The sequence below is a fragment of the Dermacentor variabilis genome, chromosome 5 (genome assembly GCF_050947875.1).
Source record: "Dermacentor variabilis isolate Ectoservices chromosome 5, ASM5094787v1, whole genome shotgun sequence".
NCBI classification, from domain to species: Eukaryota; Metazoa; Arthropoda; class Arachnida; order Ixodida; family Ixodidae; genus Dermacentor; species Dermacentor variabilis.
Window position 1 is genome coordinate 103,566,581 of NC_134572.1, and position 12,452 is coordinate 103,579,032.

The 12,452-nt window shown below is 49.0% G+C and overlaps 1 protein-coding gene across 2 annotated transcripts in view; it reads left to right on the forward strand.

The window, feature by feature from the left end:
* The window catches only part of LOC142583004 (beta-1,3-galactosyltransferase 1-like), a 136,521-nt gene that overhangs the window by 1,466 nt on the left and 122,603 nt on the right, over window positions 1–12,452 (forward strand). The window lies entirely within an intron of this gene.

Below are 12,452 nucleotides of genomic sequence, written 5' to 3' on the forward strand. Positions count from 1 at the left end.
AGGCAAGTACCTCTTGCCTCAAGGGGTACGCTTCTAGTATATGGTAGAGTTGACTAGTGCAGCTACAAAAGGTTGACACAGATACAAATTCTTTTCTGTATGCAATTCTTTTTAAATCTGGCGCCAGTCCTATCTTTTTACGCCTTTACTTCTTTTTCGCGAACTGAACTTAGTTTTCGCAAAAGTTGAGGCAACATTCGTAAAATCGTAATGCGAGCTCAAGGCCGGTATACCGTTAAGCTATTCCAATCTGTTCTTATCCCAAATTTGCCATTAGCCCTCCGTGATGGGTCAGAAGAGTTCCAGGCCGTGTGGGCGGGCGCCGCGTACTAATGGGCAGAGCCCGAGCCACTTTGATTTATCACGGAGGGCTAATGGCCGATTTGGAATCAAAACAGATTGGAATAGTCTTATGTTATACCGCCGCAATTTTTGTAAACATTATGAACATTCGGGAGAGTGGGCAGGTATGTATAAAAATTTATTGGGATAGCAACTACGTGGACACTCCAAGCAGAATTTTTCCGTCGTCGTGAGGTTCCGCATATATTTAGGCATAAATATATGCTCCACGCCATTACATGCGGCATATGCAGGTTGCATTGCCACGCCATTCTATCACTAAAGTTGCTCATACCAGGCCTTACATTCTTGACAGCATCATTCCTAAAAATTTTGTGAATGGCAGCCCACAAACAAGTGTCCTGAGACAAAACACCGGCAGCGTGTGTCTTTTATCTTAAGTCTTCTCAAACTTAAGCATTAAAAGCGCAAGACAATAACAGAGCCAGCTCAAACCTGAAAATGATGTAATTTTATTGGCGCGGCTTAGCACTAGCTCCGGGATCGTCCCAGGAGAGAGGATACCAGATACGGCAATGTGGCGGTAAAGTCGCTGAGAAAGACGTTGACTTTAATTGATAAACATAAATGAAATTGTCCGATGACAGGATTCAAACAGAGGACTCGTAGCTCAACCGCTCGTTTTTTACTTAGCTTACGTTTACTTCACTTCATCCTGCCACAACAGCTACGTGTCTTGCACTTCGTGTATATACACATATATACATAGAAACTGCATTGGAGTGAAGGGGTGTAGAAGGAGCAGGGGGGTTATACCGTCAGGCCAGGGCTCCACTGGCTTCCGCTTCCCGCCTGACCTGGCCGAGAAGTGCTGCTGGCAATCCGAGTCTCTCACTGCTCCCGTTGAAAGATATTTTCCGACCGGGCGGATTCGCTGATTTTGGGGGGCTGAGATTCGCATTCCCCACGATATGTAAGCGTGAGTGGGTCTGCCTCCGCAGCACGGGCACATATTGTGGTAGGCCGTGGAGAACATTGCATGTAGTCGGTGTAGATCTCTAGCCGTAGCAAATCGTGCGAGCCCCGCCATCGATATCTGGATGGGGGAGCGCGCATTCCCCGTCGCTCGCGACGCCGGTGTTCTACGATGTCACGTGGTTTGTCGGAAAACTGATATTGGGATTGGGGTGGAGTAGAAGTAGCCGCTCGGTGGTTATGTTCCCGAGCTGCGCTATCCGCTCTTTCGTTACCTGCCAGCCCCTCGTGACCCGGGCACCAAGTCATCTTGTGCTGGTGGGCTATCTTATCTTCTAGGGCTTTCTGAACGCATAGTGGGACTCTCCCCATCATAAAGAGCCGGCATGCTATCTGGGAATGTCTGGTCACTACCGAGCCTAATATGTCCTGGGCAAGGAAAGCCAGGGCGACCGCCCCTGGCGTGTCCGACGAGTGTGCGGTTGCAGTTGCGCAGGTTATGAGACCAGCTTCGCTGTCGTTACCTACTGCCGCTAGTGCGCGTCTGCTTTTCCCACAGCATGCCGCGTCGGTGAAGAATACCTCGGAATTACTCGCATACTGGTTTTGTACATTCTGGACTGGCGCTTGTCGGCGGCCTTGATCGTATTGGGGGGCTCATGTTTCCGGGTATGGGAGCAACTGCTATGTTCGGCCGCACTTCGTTTGGTAGATCCTTTAAGTCTTCCTTTGTGTACTGCGGGGGCTAGGGGAAGCCCAGCATCACCTCGTGTAATATTCTAACACGTTGCTATCGCATTCGTTGCTTCGCCCTTACGGCCAAATTAGGGTATTTCTTTATGGCTTGATCACAGTGTGCGTTATGTTATGCCCTGGCTCAGAATTCAGATGTCGGCGGTTTCTATCTCGGCCGCTAGAAGGTGCGTCTTCTCCGCGTTTCCGTGGCTCTACCTGCAAGCTGGTACTTTTCTTTTGTTTACATCGTTGCCATATTTTCCTGTGATAACGGAGGTTAGATTGCAGCGGCTGTCTCTGCGCGGCGTTGTCGTGCACCGAGTGTGTACGGAAGCAGTCAGTTCCATGTGCACAGCGATGGGCAGACTATTAAGGTGAACACGCGAGGGTGTGGCCGCGTTTCTTGAATCAAAGCAATGACGCCGGCACGGGCGCGGCCGAATCTTATCTCTGTGCTTTTACGACAGCTCTACCGCGGTGTCTAAATGTGCTGAGCCGCTGAAGGCAAAGGACAGACAACGCATGCGTCCGTGATACCCATTCCCCCTAGGGGAGCGAATGATGCATGGCGTGGAGATAGTTGCAGAAAAAATTAAGACGTGGTATCAAGCGCTTGGCGAGCTCTTGAATACTTGAACCTCGGGAGTTTCATGCGAGCCCTACCGCGATGGCAAGTGTCGGAAGTGTCGCACGTGTTCGTGGCCGTTTGAAAGGACACTCCTTCCATGTCGTCGGCAGCAGCGTCGCTGTTAAAACAATAGAAGCTTGTCTAATATTTTCTGATAAAAAGTCGCTGCTGTTGCGTCTCATTACTTTGTTTGATTACACGGCAAGCGTGCCCTCTCAGTAGTACAGTTCGCTTCACAAGACTTTCAGAGCTGTTAGTTCATAGTCACAGCTCTAGCTACTCGCAAGATTTTCAAAGCGTGCAGGTACATGTGTCACGGGCTGAACGCACAAGGCCCCACTGCTTGGCGCATCATAGTCTTCCAACTCGAGCGCGAGGTCGTGACTTCGACTCCCGTCCACGGGCAAGTGCATTCCCAACATGGCGGAATTCAAAAACGCTGGTATTAGTGCGCTTTGTGATCGCGTAGAAGAATTCCGGGTGGTCAGAATTAATTCGGGAGACCCCCAATACGGCGTCTTCAGCAGCTCCCTGCAATGTTTCTGTGAGACTTTAAGCCATCAAACTAATCTATGTACGAAAGTGCACAGCTGTTAACTTCCACGGTGCTTGCGAGGCAATATTAAAGATTCATGTTAACGCCTTGCGGCTGTTGTCATCCCTACATACCCTGTGGTTCTTTCGAGAGAACACAATACATTGGCGGACCAATTTTCCAAGCGAAGCATCAACAAAGCTAACTACATCTTGGCATTGCTGTTATCTTCTATTTCGATCTGTGCTTTCTGCTTGGTGAAGCATGTTGGTGGAGTGATCACTCTGCAGTGGGCCGCTATCTTATGCGCATTCGAAAAGCCCACGTCCGGTTTCGCCTCGCGCGACTGGCTTAGATTGGCATAGGGCGAAATTTGGCATTGGCATAGGGCGAAATTTGTTTTGTTGGCCTGTCTTTGGAGTTAGGTATATATTCAAATGCCCCGCCATTCGACTTGATGGGCGTTTCGAGCTTTCAGCGCGGAAAGCGATGCAGGAAAAGGCCAGCCGTACGGTTGTCGAAATCGCAGCCCTGCACAGAACATAGTTTCTTCGGAGGCCGATGAAAGCGTTAGGTGTAGAGTGGTGATCCTATCGTCGGATGCCAAGCCCGTCGGCCAGCGCAGTCGCACAAAAACAACTACACAACTACACAATTATCCGGCGGTCGTAACTCACTACTTTTCACTGAACAAATTAAGAAGCGATGAAGCTACCCGCGTCGCCAAATTCCGACAAACTTCGACAAGCAAAAAAGCACAACTTGTGAAGGGGGCGTATTTCAACTGGTGAACTTTACATGCGCGCCTTTCGGCTCATTTCAAGACGTGCATTGCATTGCGAGTGATAGTGGCGTCAACGCCCCCTCTAACGATGGGTGCTGAAAAGAAATGCATTTATTAATAATAATAAAATTAAATAAACGTATTTTCTTAACTCGTCACGAATATATTAAATTGACCAAGAATTTTATTTTCGTTGACTGAATCTGTGTCTCGCTTGGATTAAAAAAGGCTTTTTTCTTTCCCAATGTTTGTTCCCTCCAAACATAGTCGCGCTTATAACCCCCCTTGCTGATGTCGGTGACAATTTGTACTGAACCGCTTTTCGCCCGAAGCTTCGCGACCTATTTGGATCGACCTTGCGCCGCGTCTGTGGGAATAACGCGCGATTGAAGTCTTTGTTGGCTGCGTATATCAGTGCGCATGCGCGCGGTCCCTGCCTGATCGTTGTTTCTACTCTCGTTCTCAGAACCTTACATAATTTCCTACATAAATTCCTGAAGGGAACCCCCCCGGCGCTCGTGTATGTATACGAAAGGCACAGGTGTGTGGCCATTTAGCCAGCATAGAATTTGATCAGCAGTGCATGAATTTGCCCAAAGGTCGACCTTTTGATTTCAAACTGGCTTTGTGGCATTCAGAATGAATCATTTGCAGCGAGATAGTGAGTTACAAACGCAATATTTCGCAACAATCTTGTGTGTGAGCAGAGACTCATTGCCTTGGTGGCGTTCATCAAGCTGTGAGTGCGTCGAAGTTTAGAAACATAAAGCGTCATAATGAAGTGGCAACAGCGTTTGAAGCCACGTACAAGCATGAAGATTAGACAAATCCATGTACTAATCATCATTCGCAGTGGTATAACGGATATGTAGACTCCTTAGTATAGCGGATACAGCGGCTGTTAACGGAACACCCTGAATTCCCTCTAATAGTTTTTCTAGGAAACTCTGTGGTCGGAACCACACTTCCGTTTCTTTCTTCCCCTTCACTTCTGCATGCTCTCACATGGGCGGGAGCTCGGAAACAACGGCTTTCTTCATTTTTCTAAAAGGCCAAACGCCCACAGAGACACTTGTATAGCAAGCGAGGCCATGTTGTTCCGTAATAGGTTCAAAGGCGTGCGAACGCAGACTTCCGAGCGCTCTTGTCTGCGCCGCCCTCGTCTACCAGATATTGCCACATAGTTTCACATCCGGACTTCTTAAAGACTCCACTCAAACATCTTCTTATGGGAGCTCGATGCTCGGGTCGAGGGATGCCGCGTCTGTCTTGCGTGGCGAGCATTCAGCGGTGCAAACGCCCTCAACGCCTTGCTGCGATGCCTGCGCTTTGAGGTCGTCGACCGCTTGGCCTCTCTTTTGCACCAGTAAGCCATTCTGAAGCGTGATCGACCGAAAGGAACGTCGCCGCGACCAGCCACCCAGCGTTTTAACGTATAGGCACATATGGGTCCGTTCAGCGTTTTGCAAAGCCATTCTATATAAGCTGTTCTTTTTTTCTGTCCTTTGTCTTTTCTTTTCCGGCTTCCTGCTAAGCCATTCTATATACCCTGCTGCTTCTTTCTTTCTTTTTTTTCTGTGTTTTTTCTTGTACTGCATGTGTCAAGCTGGACGCGCGCGCGCGCATATATATATATATATATATATATATATATATATATATATATATATATATATATAACACCGCACTCCCGTCGTGTACGCGGTGCTCTGCATGTTCGGCTCGGCCGAGCACGTCAGATCCAATGTTCACCTTGTCATCTGCACATAAATGGTAGCAAATTGTTGCATGTGAGCGGCGGTTTCCTTTAGGGTAAAGGCCAACTTCGGTGATTTCTCGATGTCAACGCGGTTGTCGCAGGAAATTCGCCGGGGTGTACGTTCTTCTACACCTTAATTAATTCCACCACGTCCTCGAAAAAGCAGGTTTTCGAATTGCGCAGTCTTTTTTTCTTTTCTTTTTCTTTTTAAATGGATTTTGTTAACTCCCTCGAACCACCTCCCTTGCCTGCTCCTCAGCTGCTAGCCACGATGTGTCATGACCTAAAAGGCGGCATACGCACGGTATATAGGCTGAAAATGAATGACACACAACAGCGCTGTGGAGCCGGCGATCGCGAGCTAGTTAGTGTATGGCGTGAGAAGTTGGTGTCGCAAGGAGTTACGTCCTGTGTCGACGGGCAAGGGATGAGTAGCAAGAAGTGTTGCGTTGTCGGCTGCACGAAATTCAGCTCTCGGCATCCGCGCGCACAGTTGGAGCCGATGTCGATCACGTTCAGCCGAGGTTAGGCCTACCGCAGTCTCCGATTTCGTGCGTCTATACTGCCGGCGGAGCTGAGCGGACTGACCTGAAGCTAATTAAAGCATTACGATGAAGCAAACTGCTTTTGCAGTTCAGTTTTGACCATACAGATTGGTAATACACTTTCTTCATTTCGTATTCAGTGCACACACAAAAAGCGAGAAGCCACGACACGGCACACTATGTCGTTACGCTGCCGTTCTCGAAGGCGTCGCACTCGGCGGCACGCGCTTCCCTGAATTAAACGTCACTACGCACATGGGTATATATTTACGTATTGTTACGGTGACTTATTATTTAGCTTCCTAGTTGCACTGTTTGCCTCTTATCCCAAATGGGCAGCGCGTGGAGGCCCCGATCGATACAGCTGCAGCTTAAACAAACACCTCGTTCAGCAATGGCGTCAGTACTGGCGTCGGTGTCTCCACTAGAAAACTACGCCTTCTATAAATGAACGATCGCATGCGTGAGTCTATGTCTGCTTTGTGGAAAACACCCATTGTGTGCTTGAAAAGAGTACGAAGAATTATAAGTAAGTAGCACAACAACGCGTACATACGGTCTCCCGCTCACTGTTTTAGCAGGCTTCTGGTAGCGCGACTCAGATTGATGCCACAGTGCTCACAAGCACACAATCCGCGTGTTTTGCTATGTTCTGACATTATTTGACGTCACTGATGCGCGGCTTGCGTTACATTTCAAGCGGACGATGAGCAGTGTTTTTCCAAACACGAGAAAAGCCCGCTAATACACGCAATGTGCCTCAAGCGGCCAGTCGCGATGAAATTTTTCGTGTATTTTCGGGCTTCTTTCATACTTGGTAAAACTTTTAGGTAGCACGTACTGCGCAACGGAAAGCTGTGTCGGGAGTTTTTCATGTTGCTCTATACAATTTTCTCATCGACACTTTTCATCTAATCATCATATTTGGGAAGCTGACTTATTTGAAACTAATTATGTAATTGGGCGGAATGCAAATAATAATGTAAGTTTATCCAAGCAATGGCAAGCGTTACCTTGCACGGTTCTGTCCAGTTAAGTGGAACACCCTAAATATACTGGAATACGTTGAATGGATATGTCTTATCGACACGTATAGCCTAAGACCGCGAAGAGTCGCAGTTAAGTGTTTCAGAATGCCTTTATAGTTTATATCTACACGTGGATAATTAGTTCTTTTTTTTCTGTGACACTGCAATTATGTCCGCCTCTTGGAATAATCTAGCTCAAAGACAAGAATTACGCTATCTGCCGCAGACAATTTTTATAAATTCCGGAAAACTTCAAAATGATCACCCCATGTACATGAAAGATTATGGGTCGTTGTCAGGAGCCTTCCTCGGGCTTGTGTGCGGGGATTTTCTTTATATATTCTCTTGTTTTCTCTTTCTTTTTCTACTTCTTCGGTCCCTGTGCAGAGTAGCCGACCTGACGGCATGCTCCGGTCAGCCTCCCTGCCTTTTATATGTAATTTCCTTTTTCTCTTACGCAGCGCACAGTGCATTTTAAAACTTTCCGGCCCCAAATATTCACCTCACCAGCTGGGAGTAACTTTAGTGTCCTTACTCTTAGAGGGAATAAAGTCGTCTGCAGACACAGTTTAGCTTGCAAGAAGTCACCTTTCTCCACCGTGGTTAAATGGGAGGCTGCTGACACGGCTCACGTAGCCTGTCCATTGGCTCCTCGACTTATAACTCTCTTATATATACATAGTTGCAGTGTTTTTCTGTGCTGCTCTCTCATGCTTCAGAGTGTATATTTAAAGCAAAGATTTATTTCCCTCTTCCTCCCAGTTTGTAGGTGCGGGCCTCCTAGCTCCGGTCTTGCCGAATAGATACTGTAGCCAATTCACTCACTGCCGCACTATAGCCACCGGCGCACTATTCGATATAGACCACTACTCGCTAGTCTTGTGTCTATGCGACTCTAGGGCTACATGTATGTAGCACCACATTTGCAGGGCCCCACAGGGGGCGCAGTTTCTGTAAACGTGAATCAAATCGTTGTTTAACACTGTTGGATCTGGAGGACAATCCCAATTGCGGTCCCCCAGATATTGGACCTTGCCGTTGGGTGCGGGAGCTGGCCGAGGTTGAGGAGGACTTTGAGATGAAAACTGGAGGTTTATTTACATTATTTACAGTGAGAGTACAAAGAAATTAACAGTCATAAAGTTATTACAGGCCGGCAGCAACTCGGACGCTGTGGCCCGTGGCAAGAAGCTCGAAAGAGATCAATAAAGGAATGCTATCTTGCTGCTCCCGGTCTCTGGCTTTTAACCCTTTCGGTGTCTCGAAGTCACGTCACGTTCGGCCAATCAACAAGCCCGCTCAGGTGGCGTCATTTTTGGCCAATCGGCGAGGCCGCACAGGTGGACTCATTTTCGGCCAATGGTAGGCGCCCGTGCGATTGTGTCACACCCGGCGCAGAGGGTCGCTCCTTGGGCCCCAATTGTCTAAAGGGCTTACTTCTCTCTGCGGTATTGCCTTCCTGGCTTGCAACTGCCTTCACGAAGGCGGATGGGGGATTGCTGCCAGGGCTTCACGGTGCATTACAGCCGTCTTGCCTTGGGACCCACGTTACCTTTGTGAGCGGCGCGCACTCTCATAACTTAGCCGTCACGCATTTTTCGCCGACCTGTCAGGCAGCGTGCTCCACCGCCGCAATCCCGTAGATCACGAGACGCCCCGCATGGTACTTTGCTCCCCGCAAGAGACCCTTGAGTAAACACGAGGAAAGACTCATCGCACCGATGCCCTGCTATAGTTCCTGGGACTGTAAGAAGAGACCCACGAGTAGACACGGGGGTTCGAGCGAGGCGAGAGAGAAGAGCCGGAGGTCAGCCGAGCCGGAGAGACGGCACGGGGAGACGCACGAGAGACGCGGCCGAGGAAGGCAGCAACACGCTTCACGCCGACGCTCTGCAGATAATAAACAGTTTTCATTTGAGAAAGAATCCAGCCTTTTTCATTTGCTGACACCTTCAACCGTGCCAGGCTCTCGCTACACTTTCGGGAAGAGTCAAGCGGTGAATTGCTCCACCTGCGGAGCACGAGGTGGGGGACGCCAACTTGTTTGGACGTGCGGCGCCTCGGGAACGTGGTAGATGTGCTTCTGCGCTCCCTAATTAGCTGTGACGCGATTCGATGTGATCTGGTGAACTCGATGTAGGCTCAGGAAAAAGTTTCGTATCTAACAACACCGGTTCCCACATAAGTGTGATATCCGCCGAATTTGATTCTGGTAAGTTATGTGCATATTTTCTCGCTCGTAACGCCTCCACGTAGAAGGGGCTCTATATATCTTGCCGACTCAACAGTTGGCGTGCTGGTGCTATTAATAAATAACACAAAACAAATAGAAAGCGAAAAAAGAAAGTAAGAGTGTAAATACGTAACGGGAGACAGAACGACAGAACAAAAGAAAGAAAGAAAGAGAAAGAATAGTGGTAACAGTGCTTGAGCGCTTGCACATAATTACCTTGTTGGGTGTTGTCGGTCGTGTTCGACAAGGCTTTGTCGTTAAGGTTTATTTTTCTCGCTTTCCGTCTCCCTGCTGGGCGTGCGCTTGCGCTGCCGGCGTCGACTACCGAGCTCTGGGGACGAAAGCGTTTAGCTTGCTTCGCAGCGTGCGTGTTTTCCGTGTCCTTTAGCGCTCCCGCGCTTGTCTTACTCATTCCCTCGCCGCCGGCTTGGACCCTTCTCACTTTACGCCGCCGACTTTAAATTCTTCCTTCTTTTTTTTTTTCCATGCCCCGCAAGTCACAGGACGCACGCTACACTATGTTACAAAGGTGTATGTACATCGCGAAGTGGAAACAACAGGATATGTACCAAACTGGGACGAGCGCTAACTAGCAGCAAGGTTTCTTTATGAATATGCGGGTGGTAGACGCAAAGCTAGGGTGGCGGCAATCTGGCAATGCTACAAAAACCAACCCGCCATATACGTGGATGCTGCTCGCAGCAGTGATGGTCGACACACCATAGCCTTCACTACTGGCGACGGACACACCATCAGCTGTGCGACGGTAAACACATCTTCCATTGTGGAGGCTGAAGAGGCGGTCATCGCCATGGCCACCTCGATCCCGGGAACCAAGGTTATTATATCCGACTCGAGAACAGCGATTCCTAACTACACCTCGGGTTTCATTTCCCCTCGAGCATTCAGAATCATCAACAAAGAACTCAGTCAATTGAAGTTGGTGTGGGTACCCGCTCATGCGGGCAACCCTGGTAATGAGGCCGCCCACCTAGCCGCACGAATGGCAACTAACCGGGAGGTGGCCTTGCCCGACGGGGTTGACCGACATGAAGTCATCCGCACCTTTATCGAAATGACCGTTTATTACCGTGAATCGAGGCGAATATATACATCCCCGCACGAGACACTGACAAGAATACCGGCCACTAACCTCAGGAGAGTACAGACTAGGTCTGTACTTAGTCCAAAAAGACAAAAAGACTAGCTGCAATGACCGGTAGTGAATATCCACCAAACTGCAAACATTGTAACTGCCCCCTGGCGGACCAAGATCACATCTTGTGGGAATGCCAAAGGAACCCTCCCTTGAGAGAACTCTTTAGGCGAGCTCCTTCACACGAAGAGTGGGAGATGAAGAAAACTTCCAACCCGGAAGACCAGATGCGGTTGGCGGAATGGGCTGATAGCGTCGCGGCGAAGCAGACGCCACGCTAGCCCACACCGCTGGAGAAAGAAAACTCCACTCAACCTTGACAATAAAAGTTTTTCTCTCTGTCTATGAATATGCGGCGCTTTATGTATGTTAGCAGGGAGTAATACAGCAATAAGGTCCGTTAATAAACAAGAACAGTGTGAGATAACGGAGAAATGAAAAAGAAAGAAAGAAAGACAGACAGACTCAAGCGCAGGAAACAAATTATGCAAAATCATCGCGATCGCCGCACGCGCGTCCAGGCACCTTCCACCCTCGTAACACCGTGTAATTAATTGCTATGCGCCTTTGTGTACCCTTGCAATACACGTTGCTGCTATACGCGCTTGTAACACAATAAAACACCTATTAGCCCAATCCGCCACCCTTCTGAGGCACTGGCTCTGAAATAAGAGCCGCGCTCAGAAAGCACTCCCAGCCAACGCCTCATAGAATTTTTTCGACATGTGCACTTTTCCCCTTTCAAACTCTGACGTCACCTCATTCTGGCCGACGGAGTAGTCAGGGTGCATTGATCAGCACGTTTGTCAGCGCCAGCTGAGAGGTGGTTTGCGTCTAACTAGTGCTGCGCCGTATGCGAGATTGTGGGGACAGGCCTTGTGCGCGTGTCTTTGCAGATTTTGACAAATAACGCGCGCCATACTTGCGCTCGATGTCTCGGTGGTTTCCGGTTTGCTTGCTCAGTGCTATAATGTGGAGGTTTGTGACCCGTAATTACCAGCAGCACGGTATACACCGCTGCTGCGTGCCGAACTGGCGTGGCGACTACAACAACGGGAACCAAAGTCCGAGCTTCTTTTTTCCTTCCCAAATGGCGATGGCCAGATGACACAGACATCCGTACGCAACAAGATCGCAAAGTTTGTCATCGCAGTTTTGTCGCTATTCACTGATTTCCTTCTTTTTTTTTTCGCAAGGTGCGCACCTTGTGGTCGCTTCGGTAGCTGGGTCGTGACGTGAATGACGTTTATACTTTGCTCATAACATACGAAACCCCTGGATGTTGATAACTTCGTACGTGTTTAACTTCACGTTGATTTTGGTACACTCTTTGTCCACATCGTGGCGCCTAACTTTTCACATAATCATATATCGTATTGCCTGCTACCTGTTGTTTGGGATCGCGACACTGGAGCGATCGGTTGTGAACTCGGCGCTGACGCCCGTGGTTGTACCTGGGTCGCAAGCCCCAAGGGTAGCGTTGGCCTGGCGGCCTGGGGTACAACTGCAAGCATCCGAAGGTCCCGGCAAAGCATGAGTCGACAGGTAACAACGAAACAACTTGTTTATTTTAACATCGCAAAGAGTTGGCGGTCAGGTTTGACCGAAGTAGAGAGACGGGAGAGCACTTCACTCAACTGAAGAAATCGGAGCCCTCCTTTTGGCGTCCGGGGGCAGCTGTTTTTATACTCTCGCAGTTGAGGGCAAGAAGGAACCCCTCAAAAGACGAGCACGTGAATGTACAATGGGCTAATGGTGACGCACACTGTCG